Here is a 26,477-nt window from a genome sequence, read left to right as displayed (position 1 = left end):
GATCGGCGGGGCTCTGTGTCAGCAGTAAAGGGTCCAGACCAATTGGCAAAAGAGGTATTGTAGCCCAAGAATTGGCTGGTGGACCTCTTCGGCTAGCCGGGAGATGGGCCTAGCTCGAGGCTAGCTCAAGGCTAACTGGTGCTTGCTTCGGGACAGAGACGTTAGCCAGGTGTAGCCACTCGAATTGCAGCAAGCCAGCTGCGATGATCAGATGTAAATGTTCAGAGCTTGAAGTAGGAATCCGGAGATGTGGTAGAGAAAAAGCAGTCCGATATGCTCTGGGTTGATATCGTGCTGTGCAGACTGGCCGAGCTGAGGCTGGTTGGAGTCCAAGTTAACGGTGAAGACCGCTAGCAGTAGCTAACTGATTACTAGCTAGTAGATAGTTAGGTGGCTAGCTTCTGATGGGGGTTCCTGTTCTAAAGTATAAAGATAGCAGAATAAATAGCAGACCCGTACCACATTGGGTGAGGCGGGTTGCAGGAGAGTATATTCAGTCCGTAGATGGAAAGTAAGATTAAAATATATACAAAATATATTTAAAAAAAAAACAATATTTACACGGGACAGGACGGTACAAGACAAAACATGTCCAACTGCTACGCCATCTTGGCTTCGAACTATCAAGTGAACTTGTGTAACACTGGGTGGGGAGCAGAATTTAAGTTTCTTAGATCTCTGTGCTCTGCTCTAGATCTGAGTGTATTATTGTGTGGTCTCTGTGAATCCTTGTTGAATTGTACACCACCTTCACGCTGATCCTGACAACTTCTCTCCACGAGCTCTACTTTGAGGTGTCCCCTCTACTTACTCTCTCTCAATCTGCACTCTCTCTCTCCTTCTCCTACTCAGCATATCCCTCCTCCTCTTCTTGGATGTCTCCCTGCTGTGTCTGGGCAGCTCTTCAGTGAAAGTTTCCTGGCTTTGAAAACAACTCCAGGGCTCCAGAATGTGACGTAGAATTGATTTGTTTTCTTTGGAAGCGACCTGTGCACGACTTTTTGCGTGGATTTGTGTGTGCTTATTTGTGTGCATGTACTCTATGAATGTTTGAGTAAGTAGGGCTGTGGGTGGAATATTCACTCATGTATACATGATGATGACTCCTTCTGTGGTTTGTATGACTTCTCATGAACCAGATATACAGATGACATGCTGATCTTTCAGCACAGAGAGCCCCAGAGACTAGCTGCTGGGCTGGGGAAGAACAGGAGGAGAACCCCCTGGCCCCATCTACCCTTCCCTCCCTCTTCGCCTAGCCCCATCCTGCTCCACACTGCATGAACTAGGCCTGAGCAGATGTGCTTGACTGAAAGTGCATTTGTATTACATGCATTGTACCAAACATTTGAGAGGGCTGCTGGCTGTGGCGCAGTAGGCAGGGGAGAACAAGAAATACTATTTCTTCCTTTCTTGGTGTTCACAGGGTTCTTCCTTTCTTGCTGTTCAGAGAGTATACTAGGCTTTCTTCCTGAAGAATCCCCTGCTTGATTTGTGTGGATGGTCTTCTCCCATCCCTTGTTCAAAGCTGATGGCTGACTAGAAGTGACAGTGCAATGTTATGTCCTGTTATGTTTTACACGTTGCTAATGTAAATAAATAATGCCCATACTTCCTGTACAGTCCAGCTGAGACTTGCAAAAATGAAAATTAGCCAGGCAAACAAAACAAAACAAATTGAGTAGCAACGCAAACCTGTAGTAATAATGGGTTAGAAAAAGGATGGACTCCCCCTTTCATGATTTCTATCAGTGTCCTAGTCCCCCCACCCAGACCACAGTTATGTGAGTCTCCTGGCTGTGTGGCGACTGAGAGGAAACCCCAGGGGAAGTGACCTCATCATCAGCTATTAACAATCATCCTGAGAAGGCCTGTGGGCCTGCGTGGCTCCCTAGCGAAGATGAGAGAGAGTGCTGTGAGAGAGGAGTGCAGTCAAAGCGCCCACGACAGTGCACATGTCATTCTGACCTTGGCCTCCATATTGTTGCATTCTTCACCACCCCCTCTTCCCCCACAGGGTGAAGAAAAGCTGCAATTGTTATAACAGATAACAGTTAGACAGGATTATACATAACACAATGAAATCATTGATTTGAAGGGGTGTGCCTCTATCCGTCGCTCACCTTCTCACCTCCACCTCATCCTTCACCTCTAACCTCAGGTCCGCCCAATACAACACCTTATGGGTAGAGTCAGGAGTTTTTCCTGACCTCTTGACCCAACCAGGAAAACCTATAGGCACTAGTTATAGCTAAACCCCATGCTAAAGACTATTACACTAATATTCTAGTATAGTGTAATAGAGGCTAGTATCCTCTTTGCCCCTACTCATGGAATAGATTTCTGCAAGATATTAACATCTCCCCTTAAATTAATACAATATTTTTCTGGCAGGGGTTTTATTATTATCTCCTCAGTCCCTCTGGTTTAATTTACCCCCTCTGGCTCCCTGGTTGTCTCCCTGGGAGAGGGTACAGACCACACCACACTGATGGACAGGCTCCCACAGACAATGATAGGGAGAGAGAGTTACTTTGGCAGCAGGCCCTCTCTCTGTACTGCAGAGCTTGTGTAAAGAGTAATCCACGCCTGCCATCATCAATCAGCTGAAGCCTTTTTTGTGGATCTAGCACCCTGCTAAGTGTTATAGTCTCCATGGATACACCCAATTTTTGGGTAATTTAAGATCTAACAGTTTGGTGGTGATATATATATCCATTGAAAGAGCGTATAATGTGTCGAAATGTTAGCATCACTTTATGTGTTTGCCACAAATGTTCTGGAGAACGGAGATCACATACATAATTTATCAAAGGAAGATGTTTGAGTTCCAACAGTGCAGCTGATGTAATGCACTGAAAAAACAATTAAGGTACTGGTGAGAAAGCACACACACCATAGAGTATCTAGGGCGCACTCTGTGAAGTTATAGCCTACATAAAGAGAGAAAGCGTGGATCCTCTTCCTTAAAAAGTTGAAAGAAAAACACGTTGTCTTTGATATGTAATAGACATTTGCAATTCAGTAAAACATGTTACAGTTACATTGGCTGTTTATTTAACCATGGATATGATTATATAATCAAGGATATTTTTCCCATACTTCCATTCTACAAGGGGTAGGCTACAGATATTCACAGTTGGCTACATTTTGTCCTTACTTATTTCTTCTTATCTCCTTGACTGTTTAAACAAAGTATTTTTGTGAAAAGGAATCTGGTCTTAACCATGACTCATAAATACAATGTTGTAAAATGTGAGTGATACAGTTGCTATGTTAATGAAAAAGGATGTAATTAAATGGTTATACAACCTTTGCACAGGGTTTGTGGTTTATGCCCAATCAAAGCGTGAATGCACAATTCGATTGGCCTTTTAAATTGGAACGCCGTTTGGGTCTTTGCGTGTCAAAAAAGATGCACGTCGAATAACACATTTCTATTATAGAATGTTGTGTGTGCTGAATTTGCATGTGGAAGCCAAGCGCCACCATTACAATCACTGTCAAAGCTGTACAATACCGTGTTGGTAGTAATAAGGCATGATTTGTTCGACCGAATGTGAAAACATCTGTGTAAGCATTTGATATTAGATCAGGATCAAACGAGCAGGATCAAAAAGGTTTGCAAATATCTTTGATACAGATGTTAGAAACTTCTGGGGTAACTAGCTAGCTTTAGCTTAGTATATAGCTAGCACCAATGCAACCAACCTGAAAACAATAAACAATAGAAACTGCAGTCATTTTCAATATTCATAGCAATGATTTAGGAATCCATGTGAGAATTAGCTAGGTAGCCATCCAGCTAGCTTCATCTGACTACTATACTGTAATGAAACTGGCAGGGAGCAGGTCTCGAAGCCTCGATCTTCTAGCCCGAAGATCAGCACGCTATCAGTACATGTGCATAAACGACTGAAAAACAGCTTCTATCTCAAGGCCATCAGGCTGCTACACATCAATGACTCACTCAGAGAGGATGCTGCCTAAATTGACACCCAATCACTGGCCACGTTAATAAATTGATGACTAGTCACTTTATACAATGTACTCTAAATAATGCCACTTTAATAATGTTTACATACAGTTGAAGTTGGAAATTTTAGGTCGCTCCTACCAGGTGGCGTGGCGAGAATCTGTCTCCTCACCACGCGCTCTCACCACTGGTGTCCCCCAGGGCTCTGTTCTAGGCCCTCTCCTATTCTCGCTATACACCAAGTCACTTGGCTCTGTCATAACCTCACATGGTCTCTCCTATCATTGCTATGCAGACGACACACAATTAATCTTCTCCTTTCCCCCTTCTGATGACCAGGTGGCGAATCGCATCTCTGCATGTCTGGCAGACATATCAGTGTGGATGACGGATCACCACCTCAAGCTGAACCTCGGCAAGACGGAGCTGCTCTTCCTCCCTAGGAAGGACTGCCCGTTCCATGATCTCGCCATCACGGTTGACAACTCTATTGTGTCCTCCTCCCAGAGCGCTAAGAACCTTGGCGTGATCCTGGACAACACCCTGTCGTTCTCAACTAACATCAAGGTGGTGGCCCGTTCCTGTAGGTTCATGCTCTACAACATCCGCAGAGTACGACCCTGCCTCACACAGGAAGCGGCGCAGGTCCTAATCCAGGCACTTGTCATCTCCCGTCTGGATTACTGCAACTCGCTGTTGGCTGGGCTCCCTGCCTGTGCCATTAAACCCCTACAACTCATCCAGAACGCCGCAGCCCGTCTGGTGTTCAACCTTCCCAAGTTCTCTCACGTCACCCCGCTCCTCCGCTCTCTCCACTGGCTTCCAGTTGAAGCTCACATCAGCTACAAGACCATGGTGCTTGCCTACGGAGCTGTGAGGGGAACGGCACCTCAGTACCTCCAGGCTCTGATCAGGCCCTACACCCAAACAAGGGCACTGCGTTCATCCACCTCTGGCCTGCTCGCCTCCCTACCACTGAGGAAGTACAGTTCCTGCTCAGCCCAGTCAAAACTGTTCGCTGCTCTGGCTCCCCAATGGTGGAACACACTCCCTCACGACGCCAGGACAGCGGAGTCAATCACCACCTTCCGGAGACACCTGAAACCCCACCTCTTTAAGGAATACCTAGGATAGGATAAAGTAATCCTTCTCACCCCCCCCCCCCTTAAAAGATTTAGATGCACTATTGTAAAGTGGCTGTTCCACTGGATGTCATAAGGTGAATGCACCAATTTGTAAGTCGCTCTGGATAAGAGCGTCTGCTAAATGACTTAAATGTAATGTAAATGTAAGTGTACATACACTTAGGTTGGAGTCAGTTTTTCAACCTCTCCACAAATTTCTTGTTAACAAACTATAGTTTTGGCAAGTCAGTTAGGACATCTACTTTGTGCATGACACAAGTAATTTTTCCAACAATTGTTTACAGACAGATTATTTAACTTATAATTCACTGTATCACAATTCCAGTGGGTCAGAAGTTTACATACACTAAGTTGACTGTGCCTCTAAACAGCTTGGAAAATTCCAGAAAATTATGTCATGGCTTTAGAAGCTTCTGATAGACTAATTTACATAATTTGAGTCAATTGGAGGTGTACCTGTGGATGTATTTCAAGGCATACCTTCAAACTCAGTGCCTCTTTGCTTGACAAAGAGAAAATTAAAAGAAATAAGCCCAGACCTCAGAAGAAAAATTGTAGACATCCACAAGTCATCCTTGGAAGCAATTTCCAAATGCCTGAAGGTACCATGTTCATCTGTACAAACAATAGTACGCAAGTATAAATACCATGGGACCACGCAGCTGTCATACCACCCAGGAAGGAGACGCGTTCTATCTCCTAGAGACATACTTTGGTGCGAAAAGTGCAAATCAATCCCAGAACAACAGCAAAGAACCTTGTGAAGATGCTGGAGGAAACAGGTACAAAAGTATCTATATACACAGTAAAACAAGTCCTATATCGACATAACCTGAAAGGCCGCTCAGCAAGGAAGAAGCCACTGTTCCAAAACCGCCATAAAAAAGCCAGACCACAGTTTGCAACTGCACATGGGGACAAAGATCGTATTTTTGGAGAAATGTCCTCTGGTCTGATGAAACAAAAATATAACTGTTTTGCCATAATGACCATCGTTATGTGTGGAGGAAAAAGAGGGAAGCTTGCAAGCCGAAGAACACCATCCAAACCGTGAAACATGGGAGTGGCAGTGTAACGGATGTGAAACGGCTAGCTTAGTTAGCGGTGTGCGCTAAATAGCGTTTCAATTGGTGACGTCACTTGCTCTGAGACCTTGAAGTAGTGGTTCCCCTTGCTCTTTTGTGGAACGATGGGTAACGATGCTTCGAGGGTGACTGTTGTTGATGTGTGCAGAGGGTCCCTGGTTCGCGCCCGGGTATGGGCGAGGGGACGGACGTAAAGTCTATACTGTTACAGCAGCATCATGTTGTGGGGATGCTTTGCTGCAGGAGGGACTGGTGCACTTCACAAAATAGATGGCAAAATGAGGAAGGAGCATTATGTGGATATATTAAAGCAACATCTCAAGACATTAGGCAGTGAGTTAAAGCTTGGTCGCAAATGGGTCTTCCAAATGGACAATGACCGCAAGTATACTTCCAAAGTTGTGGCAAAATGGCTTAAGGACAACAATGTCAAGGTATTGGAGTGGCCATCACAAAGCCCTGACCTCAATCCTATAGAAAATTTGTTTGCAGAACTGAAAAAGTGTATGCGAGCAAGGAGGCCTACAAACCTGACTCAGTTACACCAGCTCTGTCAGGAGGATTGGGCCAAAATTCACCCAACTTATTGTGGGAAGCTTGTGGAAGGCTACTAGAAACATTTGACTCAAGTTAAACAATTTAAAGGCAATACTACCAAATACTAATTGAGTGTATGTAAACTTCTGACCCACTGGGAATGTGATGAAGGAAATAAAAGCTGAAATAAATCTCTCTACTATTATTCTGACATTTCACATTCTTAGAATAAACTGGTGATCCTAACTGACCTAAAATTGAATTTTTACTAGGATTAAATGTCAGGAATTGTGAAAAACTGAGTTGAAATGTATTTGTGTATGTAAACTTCTGACTTCAACTGTATCTTATATTACTCATATCATATGTATAGACTGTATTTTATACCATCTATTGTATCTTTCCTATGAACATATTCTCATTTGCCCCTTAGATTTGTGTGTATTAGGTAGTTGTTGGGAACGTGTTAGATAATACTGCACTATCTGACTCGAAGCACTAACTAGAAGCACAAGCATTTCGCTACACTCACATTAACATCTGCTAAGCATGTGTATGTGACAAATAAAATTAGATTTAATTTTATATCGACTGTGCCCCAAAAGCATGCTTAAGCGGCCGCGTCTATATCCTCGTTTATAAACCCAGGGTCGTTACACCGGACCGGGTTATGTGTTGTGAAGCTAGCCACAATAATTATTTACCACAATAGTGGAATTTGCGGTTCACCTTTAAAATAAAAGTCTCTCTTTAAAGGTGATGCAAAAGGCTACAATTGTTGAAATCATGCCATATTTAGACTTGATCATGTTAAACATGGTTGGAGTGTTGGAATGTGGAGCAATGAAATTGGGTATCAGTCTACTAGGTGACACCCAGAGAACACAACTGTGAAGAGTTTACGGAAATTTTAGCGTCGTAGCTCTTATTGCAGGACTTTGACTGTGGGAAATCACCTCCACTGTCAGTCTAATGTGCATATTGACATTCTTATTTCACTGTACAGCCTTACCTAACGATTGGGGATCAATGAAATGGGGTATCAGCCTACTCATTACCCAAGTGCTTTTTCCCCCAAAGTCCTCGTGAGTTATCAGGCTCCAACACATCCACGTTGTATTATTTTCCTCTGGAATAGTGTTCAATACAACATAGTAGGTTGACTGGTACAATAAATGTGACTCAATTCACAGTGGTTTCAGAGTCCCGCAATAAGAGCTATGACGCTAAAGGTTCTCTGGGTGTCACTGAGTAGACTGTCAATGATCCACAACCCATAGAGAAGGCTGTAAAGAGAAATAAATATGCCCTCAATGCAGTTCTAGTCTAATACGTCCAGTGTAATTTAAACAGATGTTTGTCAAATTAACAATTGATTGCCTTTTGTTGATTTATATAAGAACATTCCAACCTCGTTTAGCAGGATCTCTTCCATTATGGCACGATTCCACTATTTGTATTGTTTGCATGACTTTCAGTGAGATACTTTTATTTTGAAGGCAAACCGCAAATTCCACTATTGTGGCTAGCTTCACATAGGTGGGTCCGACCACCATTAATCAAATAAGAACCGTCTTATAAATTAGGGGTATTTTAGATGATGACACTTAGCTAGATAGATAGCTAACTATAGCTACTGAAACAGATGATCTCGTTTTGCTATGTTTTTGGTGAAGAACATTGTTTGAATCCATCAGCTAGCTAGCTTTTTAACAACCAGCACTGTCCAGAGCTTGGTGAAGTGTGTCTACGCTCGTACGGCAGCCGCAACCCGCGCAAGACAAAACTTGACCAGCGTCATAGAATACGTTTTCCGTGCATCGTTGTGACCTATGAAACGCGAGTGATAGTGTAATCAATGTGCAATAATTACGTCGACAATGAATTAACGTGTTCAATTATTATGTGACGTGAAGTCATATTCGGGTCCTGATTGGTCAACAGGCTTATTTGACACGTCAAATAGTGTTATTTGACACGTCAGATAGTGTTATTTGACGTGTATATTTTTTGACAGCAAAAACACAAACGGCGTTCCATATTTAAGCAAATGCTCAAACTGTCAGTAGGCTGGATGGACGGTTTCAAAGCTTCGTCCCCAAGTCCCACCCCTTTTCGCTTCCCCACTCGGTCAGCGGTACCTCCAATTCCCAAGGAGAAATTCCTGTTGGAAGAATGACGTTAAGACTAGCGAAGAGAGGATAGCGACTTCTATCCAACAAATATCGCATCAAGTGGCATTTAGAATAAACTGAAATTGTGCCATTATAAAGGTATGTGCATATATGTATTTTATTCTGCAGTGGACAGCTAGTTTCACTTAAAAGCCACAGCTTGCTTTCAACACCGGGGTGTCAAATGACAGACAACACGGCAGAATTCCATGCAGGAAAGCCCAGTCTGATTCCTTTCTGTCCTTGTGTGCGCATGGATATTATTCAACATTCGTGAATAAATATAATACGTTTGTCTGTATGTTGACTTAACTTGACAATATTGATACATTGTTACAGACCCATTATTCCTCGCTTTTACTACAGAATTACCACACCATGAAGTTAATATAATGGAATTATTTTTTCGTCACCACCTAGCTCGCTGGTAGTATTGTAGCTGTCAGGAGTTAATTATTCTCTGTTTGAGTTGACCGACATTTCCACTGTGAAATGGCTTTGCTTATGAACTGCATTGACGCACTTATAACTCGTTAATAACGAGGCGCGCGTCTTACAATCTCACAACAAAGTGCGAAGTTCACAAGTTTGATTGATACTGTACCTCTTATTGAATAAACAATCATGCTACACTACAGTATTTGCTACTACAATTTTAGAGGACTGTTGAATGAGACCGTTGAATGACACAGAATAACAGGTTTGTGGAGTGACACGTTTTTTACATTCAGAGGTATCGTTCTTGGCGAATCCATCTGCTGAAAGTTTTGTGTCATCATTGTTGTCAAAGAACTAGCTCTACAGTGTTAAAATCAGCATAGGAGTTAATTCGTTCTACAGGACTGGAAATCTCTGCATGATCTTTTTCTAAATATATATTTTTTTGTGTGTAGGCCTACTTTGTTCGAAATTCCATTGTTACATGACATCTTTCCCTTCTTTTTAATTTAGTTTGTTTGTAAGGAATGGGTGTTTCCCAGGAGATGATGCCAGCTCTGTAGCCTACTATGCTGTATAATCTTATTTTAGAGTACCCCATTACATGTTTTTTGTTGTTATATTTTCCATAGTGTACTGTGAAAGTGACATTGAATCAATGGGACATGTTTATTATGGTTTGTTTTCAAGTGAACTCCATTCCTCTTTCTATCTCCATGTGTCTCTCTTCCTCTCCCTTTCATCTCTGTTCCCCTTCCCAAACATACCAAGCGGTTTTGATTGAATGGATATAGCCTTCAGGTTTTTAAAAACATAACATATTTTTTTCCTCCAGGCTGGGTCTGGGTCTGGGCCATCTGCCTTTACACCCATCTTTAAAAAACACCCTTGGCCTCCCACTTCAAAACAGTGTTAACGTGAGGCCAGACACGTTTTGTTAAGCCCAGGTCACTCTCACATTTTCCACACTTGTAATAGCAACTCCAAGGCCACAGAAAATATTCTTCCACGATAAATCCCACCACTCTAAGTTATAATGGTAGGTTGTCATCTTCGCATATTGGTTTCCGTTTTAAAAATAGGTACAATAGAGAGCATTTAAATAAAATCTTGCGGAAAAGTGAAAATGGATTTATAGTACAGCCGGCCCAATAACTCTCACCATGTTCCCCTTTCTCCACCTCCACCTTTTTTCAAAATAATCTTGAGGCCTCTTGTCGCCCACAGATGTCATGATTTCTCTCTTTCTCCCCTTTATTCCGCTTCTTTTCTCAATGCTCCTGTCTCGACTAACCAGGCTTGGGGCTGAGTGAGACATGCTCACTGAAACCCTGGCCACTCTGGCTGTAGTCCACCCCAGTGATGTCCCTGTTTAGCCTACTATAGTCTGCCTACCTACTGGATGACTGTTGATGAAGATGACAAGAATGAGGATGATGGGGATGAGTCCAGCTGATCTTTTCTTTACAACCTTACTCCCCACATTCAGGCACATAACCCCCTGAATGAATGTCCGAACACTAACTGGGCTTGCTTTAGTAAGCTACTTAATGGCTCCCTGACGCATGGGGCAGCTAAACAGACAGACCCAAATACTGAGATAATTCCCATTTCTATTGGGTTTCTTCTCTCACTCACTCACACACACACGCACACACGCACACATACAGATGTACAACGCCACCACGTGTGGTTGTCATGGCAACACCCCATTTTTAGGATGGCAGATACCCATCTGCTTGCGTGCCACATGCATCAGACTGTGGGTCTGTGAACTGATATTCTGAATCTGTGTGTGTGTGTGTGTGAGTAATAACAATAACTACACAGGATTGATGTACCGCTTTTCTGAAAACCCAAAGACTCTTCGCTTAATGTAGAGTAGACTGTGCCTTTGGCTTTAAAAATACCTCTCCTTTGTCTAAGTTCCTGTGTGGAATATCAACATCCTCCAATACCTCTCCACACATCTCAACACTTACATAAACAATGTCAGACTATAACAATGGCTCATAGAGTACTAGTGGTTAAGTGTAGCACGGCTACTCTTTTAGTGAATGTCCAGGATAAATACTGGAGGCTGTACTGTGTTTATTTCGGTGCAATCAAGAGCAATTGGTATGTAGCCTGCATGCCAAATTGACAGTGTACCTACAATCATTCTCGCTAAATGCATTCCATTCCTCCACACCCAGCTCTTTACTCTGTCCTGGTGTTTGCTCTCCCCCCAAACCCCCTTCTCCATTCCCTTTGCTCTCTCTATCACTCGCTACCCCCCCTACCTTCTCTCTCTCTAATCCAGTTATATGACTGACATGTCTTTGGGCTTTGAAGTCAAGTTGCTGTCAACAGGAGATCTATACATATTGCTATTTATTCCCGGCTGGAAGATGTATCCAGAAGAAAAACAAGTGACCAATCAGAGCTGACGTCAGTAGACCTCTGTGGCAATTGGGTGCAATAAGTAATGACTGTTAATACATGTTTAAGGAGCCATTTCTTCTATCAGCTCTGCGCTGGTAAATTCATGGTCAGGGACAGAGACCCTATGACGGATTGATGTATAGAAGCTCCTATTGCAGTGCTATCTCTTCATGTCATCAATCTTAGGATGAGTTCTACAGTCTGAGGCTTGGCTTAATGACTGATCCAGAAGCTCATTAACGCTTTGACACGTACCAACACACAGGTGTGATCATTCTACAGTGGTCCCTGCAGCGTACACTCAAACCGATTAGAACAGTTATTTAGAACGTCCATTTTCGATTGACGCAACAGTCAGCATTTGAGCTGTTTTCTCACAGAAACATTTTGCATAAACACAGTCCTTACAACGTTATGTCCTGAATGTGACCCGTTTATTTTTGGATGCAATGTTCAGACATTCACAGAAGTATCGACAGCATAACACAATCATCCAAACCTCGCGCTGATGCCCGGGCTGACAGAAACCATAATATGAATGAGCTAATAGCAATGACTATTTTGCAATTCGTCACATCACAAGTGAGCTCACCATTGATCGAAATAATTGAGTAAAAAACATTCAAAAAATTTGAAGTAATCCGACGATGGGTTGTTTGTGCTCGCATATTTGTTTTTCCGCTCCAACCAAAGATATGAAGAGGAGACAAGATGAGTTTGGTCTGTTTGCAGTATGCATGTTGAAGTGGGTGTGTCATCGACCGTCATTCACTTCCCTTCATTCACTTCCGGAAGTTTACACGGAAAATTAGCGAACTATCCCTTCACCTCATTTTGTTATAACATCTTTGGTCTGACAGACGTTTACGTGACTCCCACTAAGCATTGTATTTATTTTTTATTTTAGTTCACCTTTATTTAACCAGGTAGGCAAGTTGAGAACAAGTTCTCATTTACAATTGCGACCTGGCCAAGATAAAGCAAAGCAGTTCGACACATACAACAACACAGAGTTACACATGGAGTAAAACAAACATACAGTCAAGAAACAAGTCTATATACGATGTGAGCAAATGAGGTGAGATAAGCGAGGTAAAGGCCAAAAAAGGCCATGGAGGCAAAGTAAATACAATATAGCAAGTAAAACACTGGAATGGTAGATTTGCAGTGGAAGAATGTGCAAAGTAGAAATAAAAATAATGGGATGCAAAGGAGCAAAATAAATAAATAAAATAAAATAAATACAGTAGGGAAAGAGGTAGTTGTTTGGGATAAATTATAGATGGGCTATGTACAGGTGCAGTAATCTGTGAGCTGCTCTGACTGCTGGTGCTTAAAGCTAGCGAGGAAGATAAGTGTTTCCAGTTTCAGAGATTTTCGTAGTTCGTTCCAGTCATTGGCAGCAGAGAACTGGAAGGAGTATAATGTCAACAAACATGGCGTCACACTTAGCTGGCAAATAGCTTAACATTAGCTGTTCTTAACCCATACAACGTTCCAAAAAGTATTTTTTACACACATCATATGTGTTCATTAATCTATGCAAGAATTGAAATGCATGATTTGTCACCAGTCTTTGAAAACATGTGAATAAAACAGTAAATACATTATGCTCCATACATACGGTATGCTACAGTAGAAACAACAACATGATATACAGGAAATAAGGCACTTACTTTGATAGGAACACACACATGTCCAAAGTTATTATTTGTAAGGAAAACAACAACAAAGACAATGCGAGCCCCAGACAGAAAATGTGCCAGGGGGGGAACATTTGTGCAAGACTGCGCAAATGTCTGCATACTTGATTTGGGGAAACACTGGGGAAGTGCTTGGACTCTCTTCGAATGGGAGAAGTTTGTCCTGCTCAGTAAAGCCTGAGGGCAGCACGGTCTTTCCTGTTGCGTAACAATCACATTTTGGAACAGGAAGTGCATTCTGACATCTCACGCATAAAGAAACTCACGCTGGGGAGAGATATTTGGAATTCACACTTGAAAAGGTTAAGAGATAAGAGACAGTTCTTGTTTGCTTGTTGGTGTCCTAATCTCTCAATTGAATTGTCAGCCTTCTGCAGAGCTCACTCGTGACTCACCACTGTGATAACGGATGATATGGCCGATACCCAGAGGTCTGCATAGTGTTCAGTATGGCACCATCACACAGGTTTAGATCTTATCTTGTATGTCGAGGATCATGTATCAATAACCAGCGTCCATCACTATTTTACTTAAGACCTTGAGACAGTTAGGGTTGGTTTGTGTCATTTATTTTTGTCTGTCCAGTCCGTCCAGTCCGTCCATGCTCTGAGCAGCTAGGTGGGTGAGCTGTTTACCCTTGGTGTCAGATTGAGACTTGTGGCTCTGATGAGGAGCTGTGATAAGACAGATGTCGATGATATCTCACAGTAGGACTGTGTCTATGAAAGCACTTTGTGTTAGCGTCTCTCTCCGTCTTCCGCTCGCTGTCTTTCTCTCTCTCTCTCTCTCTCTCTGTCTCTCTCTCTCTCTCTCTCTCTCTGTCTCTCTCTCTGTCTGTCTCTCTCTCTCTGTCTCTCTCTCTCTCTGCCTCTCTCTCTGTCTCTCGCTCTCTGTCTCTCTCTCTGTCTCTCTCTCTCTCTCTCTCTCTCTCTCTCTGTAGCTATGAACAGAACCTGCTAGCAGGCCAAACCTGGGAGAATGGAGAGAAGAAAATATTTAGACCCGTTTAGATAAAATACCCATCGATTCCGTATTTCACTGAAATAATAAACGTTTTGTCTTCGAAAATATAGTTTCCGGATTCGACCATATTAATGACCAAAGGCTCGTATTTCTGTGTGTTATTATGTTATAATTAAGTATATGATTTGATATTTGATAGAGCAGTCTGACTGAGCGATGGTAGGCAGTAGCAGGCTCGTAAGCATTCATTCAAACAGCACTTTCGTGCGTTTTGCCAGCAGCTCTTTGCAAGCACAGGGCTGATTATGACTTCAAGCCTATCAGCCTAATGGCTGGTGTAACCGATGTGAAATGGCTAGCTAGTTAGCGGGGAGCGCGCTAATAGCTTTTCAAACGTCACTCGCTCTGAGACTTGGAGTGGTTGTTCCCCTTGCTCTGCATGGGTAACGCTGCTTCGAGTGTGGCTGTTGTCGATGTTTTCCTGGTTCGAGCCCAGGTAGGGGTGAGGAGAGGGACGGAAGCTATACTGTTACACTGGCAATACTAAAGTGCCTATAAGAACATCCAATAGTCAAAGGTATATGAAATACAAATGGTATAGAGAGAAATATTACTATAAATACTATATCAACTACAACCTAAAACCTCTTACCTTGGAATATTGAAGTCTCGTGTTAAAAGGAACCACCAACTTTCATATGTTCTCATGTTCTGAGCAAGGAACTGAAACGTTAGAATCTTTACATGGCACATATTGCACTTTTACTTCTCCAACACTTTGTTTTTGCATTATTTAAACCAAATTGAACCTGTTTCATTGTTTTGATGACATAATGTCAGCTGTTACAGAGAGTAGTAGATTGTTGAAATATGGCTCCTTTCTGAGTTTAAGCATTCAAAAAAATAGAGCATCACAACAGTTTAGAAAAAGCTCTGATTCAGTGGCTGTTGATGTGAACCCGGTACTGCCTGCAAGTCTTTCCATGTGAAGCTGACAGAATCTCTGACTTTAGCTTTATATGAGACGTTGTTATTACTGTTTGGCAGTAATGTTACATTTGAGCAAGGCATGGGAATGCCTTTGGTCTTGTCTGTCAATGGGGCATCACTATCGGGCAATCTTGCTGTGGTTGCTGCCATTAAAGCAGCCTTCTGTTTAATTCTAGCTTCTTTAACCCAAGTGTGTGTGACTTTAACGTTGTTTTCAGAGATTGTTATGTTGTTGTCCGGAGACCACAGGAAGGAGATGTGGGTGGAGCAGACAACAGAGTTGGGAAATTGACTGACCACCACTGACAAACCCCCGCTTTCCTTCCCTCTCCTTCCAAATTGGAAACAAGTTTGACTGCCCTCTCTCCAGGGAGTGGCCGTAAGTCACCCTGTAGCCTTTTGGGTGGGACAAACAGACTGACATCATTGGGCGATGTGTGCCTCTCTAAGCAGTCTGCCAGATGCACCAGAAGCAGCTGTTTGTGGCTTTAGGTTGAGAGGGACTGTGGCATGCTATGTGCTTCGTTATTAGAGAAAGAGGCCCCTATTTACGTCCACAGAGTGCAGACATCGGCCCTGGTTTGGTCTGTCAGTGGAACGAATGGTGAGGAGGACCAGGCCTCGGCTACATTAAAGAACCTAGCTCTGCTCTCCCTAATGTAATGCAGCCCAGATTCCATTGGGCGCTGTGTATTTATGAGTGTGTTTGGTGTGTATTAAAGACACAAGTGTGTCATGCAAACCAAATGTAGGTGCATGTCTGTAATAGGTTAATAAAAGCACTGAAGTAAATAAAAACAAGTCTAAGGAAATCTGCGTTTCTGGATAATTTATTGAAATTGAATTTCCTTAACTCTTCATTGGTGGAGGCCAAGACTGCCATCAGCCTTGACCAGACAAAATTTGGCGTTGACGTAGCCAAAAACAGTTGCTATAATACGAGCTCATAAATGCTGGTATGCCATATTTTATCGTTGTCCTGTTTCCTTTGTATGTGTTAATGAGAAGACCATGAGAAGGATTTATTTTGGTCTGCTGTCAGTTCTGCCTTTCATAGTGATATGAGGGAGGACTATGTTCCTATAGGTGCAATCACATGAAGGTCTCTGAAGCCTCCTCAGATTGCTGCGCAGGACTAGTTGATCTCAAAGCCAGTTACACAGAAATACCCACAGGTAGTCTGACCGCACTGACTGAATGGGCTTTGTTGGGATGTGGGGGACTGCCAACACATCCCGCTACCAACTGGGACAACATGTGAGTTATCATTTAAAGTCTTAGACAGTAACGTTGGTCAGCCTCTGTTGAGATTCCTGGAGGTATTCGGTTTCCCTCTTTTGGCAGTTGGCGTCAAAGTAAAACCTCTCCTTCTGGGAGAGCCTATCATAATGTCTGATCCTGTAGTTTCTCTCCGTCCGCCCACGTGCAGACAGATTTAGAGAGCTTTAATGCTCAATTACTTCTGCCTTACAGCCGCCACCACTTACCCATGATGCCCGGCTAATAGGGGCGGGCCCCCTGTCAGAAATAGGACCCTCTATTTGATGAAAAGTAAGAACAAGTTACACAAGCTCTGTACAGTTGCTCTGCACAGCGTCAGCCATCTTTGTCTGGCAGAAAGCTGTGATTCATGCCTAAATAAAGTACAGTCAGATCAATAAAGGGAAGGTGCCTTAATCCATACTCTACAGCCTGTATCCTTTTACTGCAACTCCATACTCTACAGCCTGTATCCTTTTACTGCAACTCCATACTCTACAGCCTGTATCCTTTTACTGCAACTCCATACTCTACAGCCTGTATCCTTTTACTGCAACTTAACACCTACTACTAACTGGACTGAGGATCTGTCCCCACCCCAGCGTTAGTGATTGTCTTTTACCCCACCCCACTGTGTTATAGCACTAGTGTGGCCTCAATCCTGGGGTGAGGGCTTGGGCTTATTGCACTTAGCGGCAAAACGTAGCCTGCTTGATGTTCCAGCCACCGTATTTACCATCCCATTGGATTTTTGTCCTTATTCCCTGACACTTGCCTCTAGTTAAACGAACTAACTGAGAGCCTCTGTCTCTCGCTCTCACTTGCTCTCCTCAACACCTGTCTGCCGAGGCAATTTATTGAGTTAACCTTTAAGTTGTGAGTAAATAATGGACAGCTCATCCACTTGGCTGATGTGTTCATGGGCACACTTCACACTGAGTGCGAAGAAACACTGAGGCCCATCCTGGGAGGTAAAGTTGTCCCATGACTAATAATATTGTCTGCTCCATGGAGTGAGTTGGGGCTTTTATTTAATCGTTCCTAACAGCATGTGAGGTGGTCCATTTCCGATTTTAATTAAACCTTGCAAGCTGAAATTGGGATATAGCAAATGATTCCTTATTGTGCTGGAGACCTTATCAATACTGTTGGAAAATAATGGAAAAATAAATGCTGTTTTGGGGACAGGTATGATTAAGGGAAGGGGAGCTGAGAGGCAGGGGGACAGATGGGAGGGTGTTGGTGGACTGATTGTTAGTGGTTTCCTTTGACTGAAACAGCAGGACTCCTCACTGAGCTGACGGGCCCTGCAGAGAGGAGCAGCTCCACTGAGGAGGAGAGGACATGCAGGATTCACTCTGTCACTCAGAATCTGCTCGAACCACTGTAGCCCCAGTAGTGACAGCAGAGAGGGAGGAGGAGGATGGGGAAGATAGTGGGAAGAATAGAGGAGAGGTACGAGTGGACAAGGAGAGGGATTGAGGTGATGGTAGAAGAGAGGAGAAAATGACTAAAATGGGGATAGTGGATATATTGGGGTGTTTCTTTTACATCTCCGGACAAAAGATCTTTGAACCTACTGTGACTGGTGTCTTCTCCCTACACCCCCAGCTTCGTTCAATAAAACGTCCTAATCCTGCTGGGTCATTTTAGTGCTTATAGGAGATGCCTGTAAGGGGGGTTACGGACAGATCTGAGCCTTGTGTCGTTCCGCTCCAACAAGGAAGCAACCTATCAACAGACCAGATGGCCTTTACAACAAACTTTATGTGTGTTTCTGTCGGAGTTTATATGGGTGATATGCTCCTCCTTCTCTAGCCCCTAATCCCAGACAGTTTGACCCCACTAATGGTGAGAGATAAATTGGGGTTTGTACTGCGGCATTAACCTGCCAGGTCAGTATTCGACATCCATCCCTGGCTGAGGACGTCAGGACGTGGAAACTGGCCTCTAGGGGCAACAGCGAAGCTCTGTTACCTTCAAGTAGGTTTTGGTTTTGATAGGGCATTTGGATAAGGCATACAACTAGAAACAACTTTCTATTGCTAGATTCGAATTTGCCTCCGATTCAAAAGGTTTCAAGTTTGAATCCAGCGGTAGAAAGTTGTTTTTGAGATTTGAGTCTATCCCAAACCGTAACCCTTACCTTAACCATTCAGAGTTAATACCTAACCTTAACCCTAACTGTAAAGAGTATGCAGAAATTGCCCATCAAAATTAATTCATTTGTTTCACGCTTTGAAGCTCGTACTCTGCAGTCAGATGTGATCTACTCTTAGCTTAGGAGCTGTAACACAGGGCTGAAAGATATACTGTATACACTCACCAAGCTGCAGAGAGCAGGCAGTGAAACAGGCAGTCAAATAGTATCTCTCCAGCCCTCCATCACTTCCTGGCCTGCCTGGGCTCTGGGCTGGCTGCTGAATAAATGATGGCTATTTAATAGTGCAGAGCCGCTCTAGACTCTGGACACTCAGTCAGCAATACACAGGTAGAGACAACTCTGAGACAGAGCAAGGCCACTAGGCTGAACCCAGCACATCATCGCCACAACACAGGCGACAGGTAGCCTAGTGGTTAGAGCATTGGGCCAGTAACCGAAAGATCGCTACTTTGAATCCCCTGAGCTGAAAGTATAAAATCTGTCGCTGTGCCCCGGAGCAAGCCACATAGCCTTAATTGCTCCAGGGTCTGGCAGGACAGCGGAGTCAATCACCACCTTCTGGAGACACCTGAAACCCCACCTCTTTAAGGAATACCTAGGATAGGATAAAGTAATCCTTCTCACCCCCCTTAAAAGATTTAGATGCACTATTGTAAAGTGGCTGTTCCACTGGATGTCATAAGGTGAATGCACCAATTTGTAAGTCGCTCTGGATAAGAGCGTCTGCTAAATGACTTAAATGTAAATGTAAATGTAAATGCAGGTTGTGACCCCACTCTCCAAGGGTGTCTCGTGGGGAGTTGGGATACGCAAAATACACATTTCCAAATCACACCTGTATAATACATTCTTGTCCGTCTGTGAAATAGGACAAATATACTGTATGTACCTCAAATAGTTATTATATATCAGTGAAGCCTTCAAAATATGTTCAATATGTGTGTTGTGTTGCGTACATTGTATGTGTGCATTTGTTTATGCAGACATGTATAGGTGTGTGGTAACCAATCCTCTAAACGAGTAGACAATATGAATTGATTGTAAGGGATTGTAGTCATGTACAGTAGCACTTTTAAGGTGTCCAAAGCCCATTGCAATGTAATTACGTCTCACCTCATCCTCATCCCACTTCCAAGTCTGTAAAAAACCCACACACATTCCTCTGACTGCAGTGGTACTCTTTTAATTAGATCTAGTTTATATCCTGCTGCCAGTGAATCTAGCTGCGATTCTGCTCCAGTTCAGCTCCAGTTTGCTCTTCGATCACATCAATGAGACTTTTAATGTGGGCGACTGTCATAGGGACTCCTGTTAGTCGTTACAGGGACCTGCGACCTAGGTCTGTGAGTCATTCTTTGGTATTTGTTTATTTGTGGGTTCATGTGTTTGCATGTGGGATGAGTGTTCGTTTGTGTTTGTTTAAAAAGTCTTCCAAATGACCTCCATCCAGTAATGTTTGTGCTTTGGAATTTCATGGAGCTTTGTGATTCTGCTTTTATTCCTTTTGTATGGCTGTCCAGTGTCCATTTCCTCTCCTTCAAGTCATCTTCTCTCTGATCTTGTCCCTGAATGTGGTGTGACTAAAGCATCTTTGTGGTGGCTGAGGTTGGAGGGAAAACTTCCCACCCCAACAGTTTAGCGATGGGGTTAGAAGGTCAACATTAGTGACCAAATCTCATGCCATCGTCTGCAGCAATAGGGTGGGATTTATGTGCGCACTTGTGTGTGCGTGCGTGCATGTGCGTAGGTGTCAGGTGTGTGTGTGTGATGCATGACATGTATTTTTAAAGGCATATGTGTGGGTCTAAGTTTCTGTGCATGAGGACAGGATGTTAGTGAGTCATGGTTCAGGAATGCAGTGTATTATACATGGTAAACCCAGATCCCACTGCAGCCACAACACCTACACTCTTTAGTAAAAAAGGTTCCAAAAGGGTTCTTCGACTTTCCCCATCGGATAACCCTTTTTGGTTCCATGTAGAACTATCTGTGGAAAGGGTTCTACCTGGAACCAAAAAGGGTTCTTCAAAGGGTTCTCCTATGGGGACACCTGAAGAACCCTTTTAGGTTCTAGATTGTTCCTAAGAGTGTAGGTCCACATGGAACACGACTCTTCCTATTGTTGTGCAGTGTCAGACAGAGGGGAACTAGAATGAACTGTGTGGGTTCAGATGAGTTAGACCCCATGCCATAGATGACGAGACACACATTGAGTTATAGATGTGTAACCATAGAAACAAGCTTCAGAAATGTTATTTTGAGGTAAAGAAGACTGACAGTTTTTTACTCTGTGTGACTAGGGTTTCCATTGGCGATGGACATTGCGTATTAGACCAGGGCTCAGAGTGTACTAACCAATTTCTGTGTCTGGATGTAAATGACAGATTCTCAATTGCTATGTCTGTCACCCATTGTTCATCGATTGCCATGGCAACACCACAGCTAGCACTATAAATAGGGAATGGCTAGCTAGTCTATGATGCCTTTAGCCTAGATTCAAATCAAATCAAAGTTTATTTGTCATGTGCGCCGAATACAACAGGTTACAGTGAAATGCTTACTTACAGGCTCTAACCAATAGTGCGGGAAAAAAAGGTATGTGTGTGTGTGTGTGTGTATGTGTGTGTGTGTGTGTGTGTGTGGGGGGGTAAGTAAAGAAATAAAACAACAGTAAAAATATATTTGAAAATAAGAGTAGCAAGGCTATATACAGACACCGGTTAGTTCAGGCTTATTGAGGTAGTATGTACATGTAGGTATGGTTAAAGTGAGTATGCATATATGATGAACAGAGAGTAGCAGCAGCATAAAAGAGGGGTTGGTTGGGGGGGGCACACAATGCAAATAGTCCGGGTAACCACATGTTACCTGTTCAGAAGTGTTATGGCTTGGGGGTAAAAACTGTTGAGAAGCCTTTTTATCCTAGACTTGGCACTCCGGTACCGCTTGGCATGCGGTAGTAGAGAGAACAGTCTATGACTGGGTTGGCTGGGGTCTTTGACAATTTTTAGGGGTTCCTCTGACACCGCCTGTGGTGGAGGTCCTGGATGGCAGGCAGCTTTGCCGCAGTGATGTACTAGGCCGTACGCACTACCCTCTGAAGTGCCTTGCGGTCAGAGGCCGAGCAATTGCCGTACCAGGCAGTAATGCAACCGGTCAGGATGCTCTCGATTTTGCAGATCAATCAGATTTAACCGGCAAGCTTTAACCGGCGATAGTAGACACCCGCATAGCAGATGTTTTGGCAGTGCCAGAAGTGGAACTGCATTGGAGCAGTCAAATTGGTGAGCCGCTGCTCTTGCATCATTGTCACGAAGCCCGTGTTCATAACAACTGGGATTTAGAAACTGGAAACTTGGAAATCTCAGACTTCAGTGCGTTCAAGACAACTGGGAACTCTGAAAAAAACGAGCTCCAACTGGGATTTAAAAAGTCATTTAGCTCAGAATTCCAACCCGACCTGAAGTTCACTGTTATGATTTGACCTCATATTTTTCCAAGTGGTCTTGAAGCACCATAAAACTCATGGTACCCTTAGCCAGCTCATACACTATATATGCAACGTATGTGGACACCCTTTCAAATGAGTGGATTTGGCTATTTCAGCCACAGCCATTGCTGACAGGTGTATAAATTGAGCACACAGCCATGCAATCTCCATAGACAAACATTGGCAATAGAATGGCCTTACTGAAGAGCTCAGTGACTTTCAACGTGGCACCGTCATAGGAAGCAACCTTTCCAACAAGTCAGTTCGTCAAATTTCTGCCCTGCTAGAGCTGCCCCGGTTAACTGTTAGTGCTGTTATTGTGAAGTGGAAACCTCTAGGAGCAACAACGACTTAGCCGCAAAGTGGGAGGCCACACAATCTCACAGAACGGGACCGCTGAGTGCTGAAGCGCATATCGTGTAAAAATTGTAAAAATCGTCTGTCCTCAGTTGCAACCCTCACTACCGAGTTCCAAACTGCCTCTGGAAGCATTGTCATCACAATAACTGTTCGTCGGGAGCTTCAAGGAATTGGTTTCCATGGCCTAAGATCACTGTGCGCAATGCCAAGCGTCGGCGAGGAGGAATAATGGTCTGGGTCTGTTTTTCATGGTTCGGGCCCCTTAGTTCCAGTGAAGGGATATCTTAATGCTACAGCATACAATGACTTTCTAGACGATTCTGTGCTTCCAACTTTGTGGACACAGTTTGGAGAAGGCCTTTTCCTGTTTCAGCATGACAATGCCCCCTGTGCACAAAACGAGGTCACTACAGAAATGGTTTGTCAAGATCGGTGTGGAAGAACTTGACTGGCCTGCATAGAGCCCCGACCTCAACACCATTGAACACCTTTGGGATGAATAGGAACACCGACTGCGAGCCAGGCCTAATCACTCTACATCAGTGCCTGACCTCACTAATGCTCTTGTGACTGAATGGAAGCAAGTCCACACAGCAATGTTACAACATCTAGTGGAAAGCCTTTCCAGATGAGTGGAGGTTGTTATAGCAGCAAAGGGTGGACCAACACCATATTATTGCCAATGGTTTTGGAATGAGATGTTTGACGAGTTGCTGTCCACATACTTTTAGTAATGTAGTGCATCTGTGTGAAGATGTATTCAGTGCTCTCGTCTGCATTAAAACCAAATATCGATCAAAGTTTGATTTGACAGCAGAGATGAGGTGCGCAGTGTCAACCACGCCCCCTGACTTTGAGAAGCTCCGACGTGATATGCATTAAGCACACCCATTTCATTAGTGGTGGTGAGAGAAGATACATAAATTATGTCTGTCTAATTTGCAATTGACTGTCATAGCCCCGCATGAAAAATATGTAATGGTGAGTTGAGAAGACAATCAGAAATACTGTTAGAATGTTTTTCAAATGACTGCCATAGCCCCAAATAATTTTTGGTATGGCTCGTGAGAATTTTCAGATATCAAAATGGGGTAGTGGGCCAAAAACGTTTGGGAACCCCTACGTTAGAAATACAGAAAGAGAAATGGTAGGCTATATAGAAATAATGACGCTCAAATTGAAAAATCATTAAACAAAATAATGAGGAGTTTTATCATCATAATGGAGGAGTGGATTGCATCTCACATTCCAGTGTTCCAACTCGTAAACAAGGCTGCATGGGATTTGAAATAGATCTGATTGAATTGAGCCCTTCGACTTTGGTAGTTGGAGTTGGAGAGCCTCTGAGTCTACCCATGTTTGCTGTTCCTTGCTGCCTGGCAGGCAGAGCAGGCTGTCCTGTTATAACTCACTGCTGACCTCTAACCCCTGCCTGGTCTTTATCACAGCTGTGAGGTTCCCTTCCTTCTGAGGATGATAACTGAAATGTAACGAGTTATGAATCAGCAAAACCCATCCCACCGTTCCGCTTCCGCTGCACAGGCAGTTGAACATCCTTAATGGACATTCCTTTGACGAGTCATAAGGGGGAAGTCCTAATTCTGGTGAGTTTGGTTTGAGGAAAATATATTGAGTGCAGGTCTCGAGTTACAAATCTTTTTTTCTGAAGTGCTCTACTTTGTATGAGTTGAGCATTTATTTTCTCAGACCGTTTGAAGTTTGGAACATCTCACGCTGGCTTGGTTTCAAAGCTTTAAATTGGACCCTTAGTTAGATAAATAGGTCTCTCTCCTCCCACATGTTTGCTTCTGAATGGTCAGTTTCAAATGATTGTTTTTTACACGAATGCCTGTTGGTTTATAGTGCTATAGACCAGGTGCTCTGGCTAAGCAAACTGCTAATGAAGGGCTCCCAGATCAACCAGAGTCCCAAAACCAGAGTGTACGGTCACAGCGAGACACACATTCCCTCGCCTCTGACTCATGCGGTCAAGGGAACTGTTTACAGGCCCAGCCCTATATAGGGTCTCAGAGAAAGGGTTGTGGTCAAACCAAAATCACAGAGCTATGCTTGCTCCAGCACAGTTTTACAAATGTATACTCCAACTCTGTGGAAGTGAGGGAATCCTCTGAAACTCTTCTGATTAAATCCACTCTGACCACATTCCCACAAACCCCTGCTTTTAAAATAAAACCCCTCTCACAATTCCAGACCTGATATAAATGTCCTCCAGTTATGGTATTTAAAAAAAACTTAGCCTGGACTCAAAACCAGCCACTTAACTTGTATTAGTCTCTAATAGATAAGAACCCCTCACTTTGTGGAGGGATTGTAACTGGGTGGGGGGGTGGAAATCAAGAGTGGGTGGAAATCAAAGAAGCAAGATACAGTATTTTGACATTCTTTCTAATGTATTCTAACATGTGTTTGTCATTCTGATAGCTTTGGTGTTGATATTGGTGTGGGTTGTACTTGAGTGATTTTGGGGGCGGTGTGAGCCACAGCTCAGCCCGGCTCTCTGGGTCGGAGGACATGTCCCTGTCAAAGACTGGTGCTGATTTATGGTCCTACGGTTGGGGACGGAGGGAGAGAGGAAGAGAGAGAGACGGAGAAAGAGAGAGTGGGAGAGACCCGGATGGGGATATTGTACAGTGGGAGAGTGCAGGAGAAGAAAGAGTTGGAGAGAGTAAAGACAGAAAAAACAGCAAGAATAGAAAAGAGAGTGTGGGGAAGAGAAGAATCAGGAAGAGTATGAGGATGAGCACCTGTTGGACAGAGAGACCTGTTAATAGTGGATGTAGAAACATTTTTGTTTCGAGCCATCTGTTGCACGAGGACATCAAATCTCAGGAATCTCAGCTATAGAGACAGGAAGGAAGAGGATCATAGAACAGACAGTTTGAAGAGTGGCTGCTGCTTGTTCTGGCTTTGTCACAGCATCGATTCCTATAAAAGGACCATTGCTGCAGATCTAGCAGTGCTTCAGTCTCTCATTCTCATCTCTCTCCTTGTCTTTACACTCTTAGGAAACAGGGTCCGAAAAGGGTTCTTCGGTTATCCCCATAGCAGAAACCTTTTTTTGTTCCAAGAAGAAACCTTTTTGGTTCCATTTAGAACTCTTTCGGGTTCTTCTGTGTAAAGGGTTTTTACATGGAACCCAAAATGGTTCTATGTGGGACCAAAAAGGCTTCTCCTATGGGGTCAGCTGAAGAACCCTTTTAGGTTCTAGATAGCACCTTTTTTTCTAAGAGTATGTGTTTGCGAGTGAAGGTTGTGTGGGTTTACCTCAGATTGCAGTTCTCCCTCCAGCATGCCTTACCTTGCAGTGTAGATGGGCAGCGGTTGACTGCTACATATAGAACTGGGTCTTCTGTCAAGCATGTCTGTTCTTGCTCAGACATTATGAGAACAAACAGGGATGCAAATATTTCTTGTAGCTGAGAACGTCTTGAAAACGATGCACACGCTCCAATGTGATTCTGGATGGTCAGATAGCTAGCTACTATGACAAGCAGCTGCCACGTGGGGAATCGTAAGTGGCTCGTTACAGCTAGTTTTATCTTGTTCTTGATACCATGTCTTGTTATGAGGTAGTTTGACTGATGTCACGTCTATGCTAATATGGCAAAAATCCACTAGCTAGCTAACAAACAACTGTAACAATGTATTTGAGAGACAAGAAGTGCTCATTGTGCAACTTTATTAATGTTTTCCATAAACATTGGAGACGAAATGTAATTAACATGTTTTCAATAATCTAAGTCAACC

At 43.4% G+C, this 26,477-nt stretch overlaps 1 protein-coding gene across 1 annotated transcript in view; it reads left to right on the top strand.

Moving 5' to 3' along the window:
• Positions 1–8,428: 8,428 nt before the first annotated feature.
• LOC118358499 (coiled-coil domain-containing protein 102A-like) overlaps positions 8,429–26,477 on the top strand; it is a 65,894-nt gene continuing 47,845 nt past the window's right edge. Inside the window, exon 1 of the mRNA XM_052480453.1 lies at positions 8,429–9,016. The gene's annotated coding sequence lies outside the window, so the exon portion shown is untranslated. The remainder of the gene's footprint in view (positions 9,017–26,477) is intronic.

The sequence above is a fragment of the Oncorhynchus keta genome, chromosome 2 (genome assembly GCF_023373465.1).
Source record: "Oncorhynchus keta strain PuntledgeMale-10-30-2019 chromosome 2, Oket_V2, whole genome shotgun sequence".
Classification (NCBI taxonomy): domain Eukaryota; kingdom Metazoa; phylum Chordata; class Actinopteri; order Salmoniformes; family Salmonidae; genus Oncorhynchus; species Oncorhynchus keta.
This window is presented reverse-complemented; position numbering and strand designations above follow the sequence as displayed.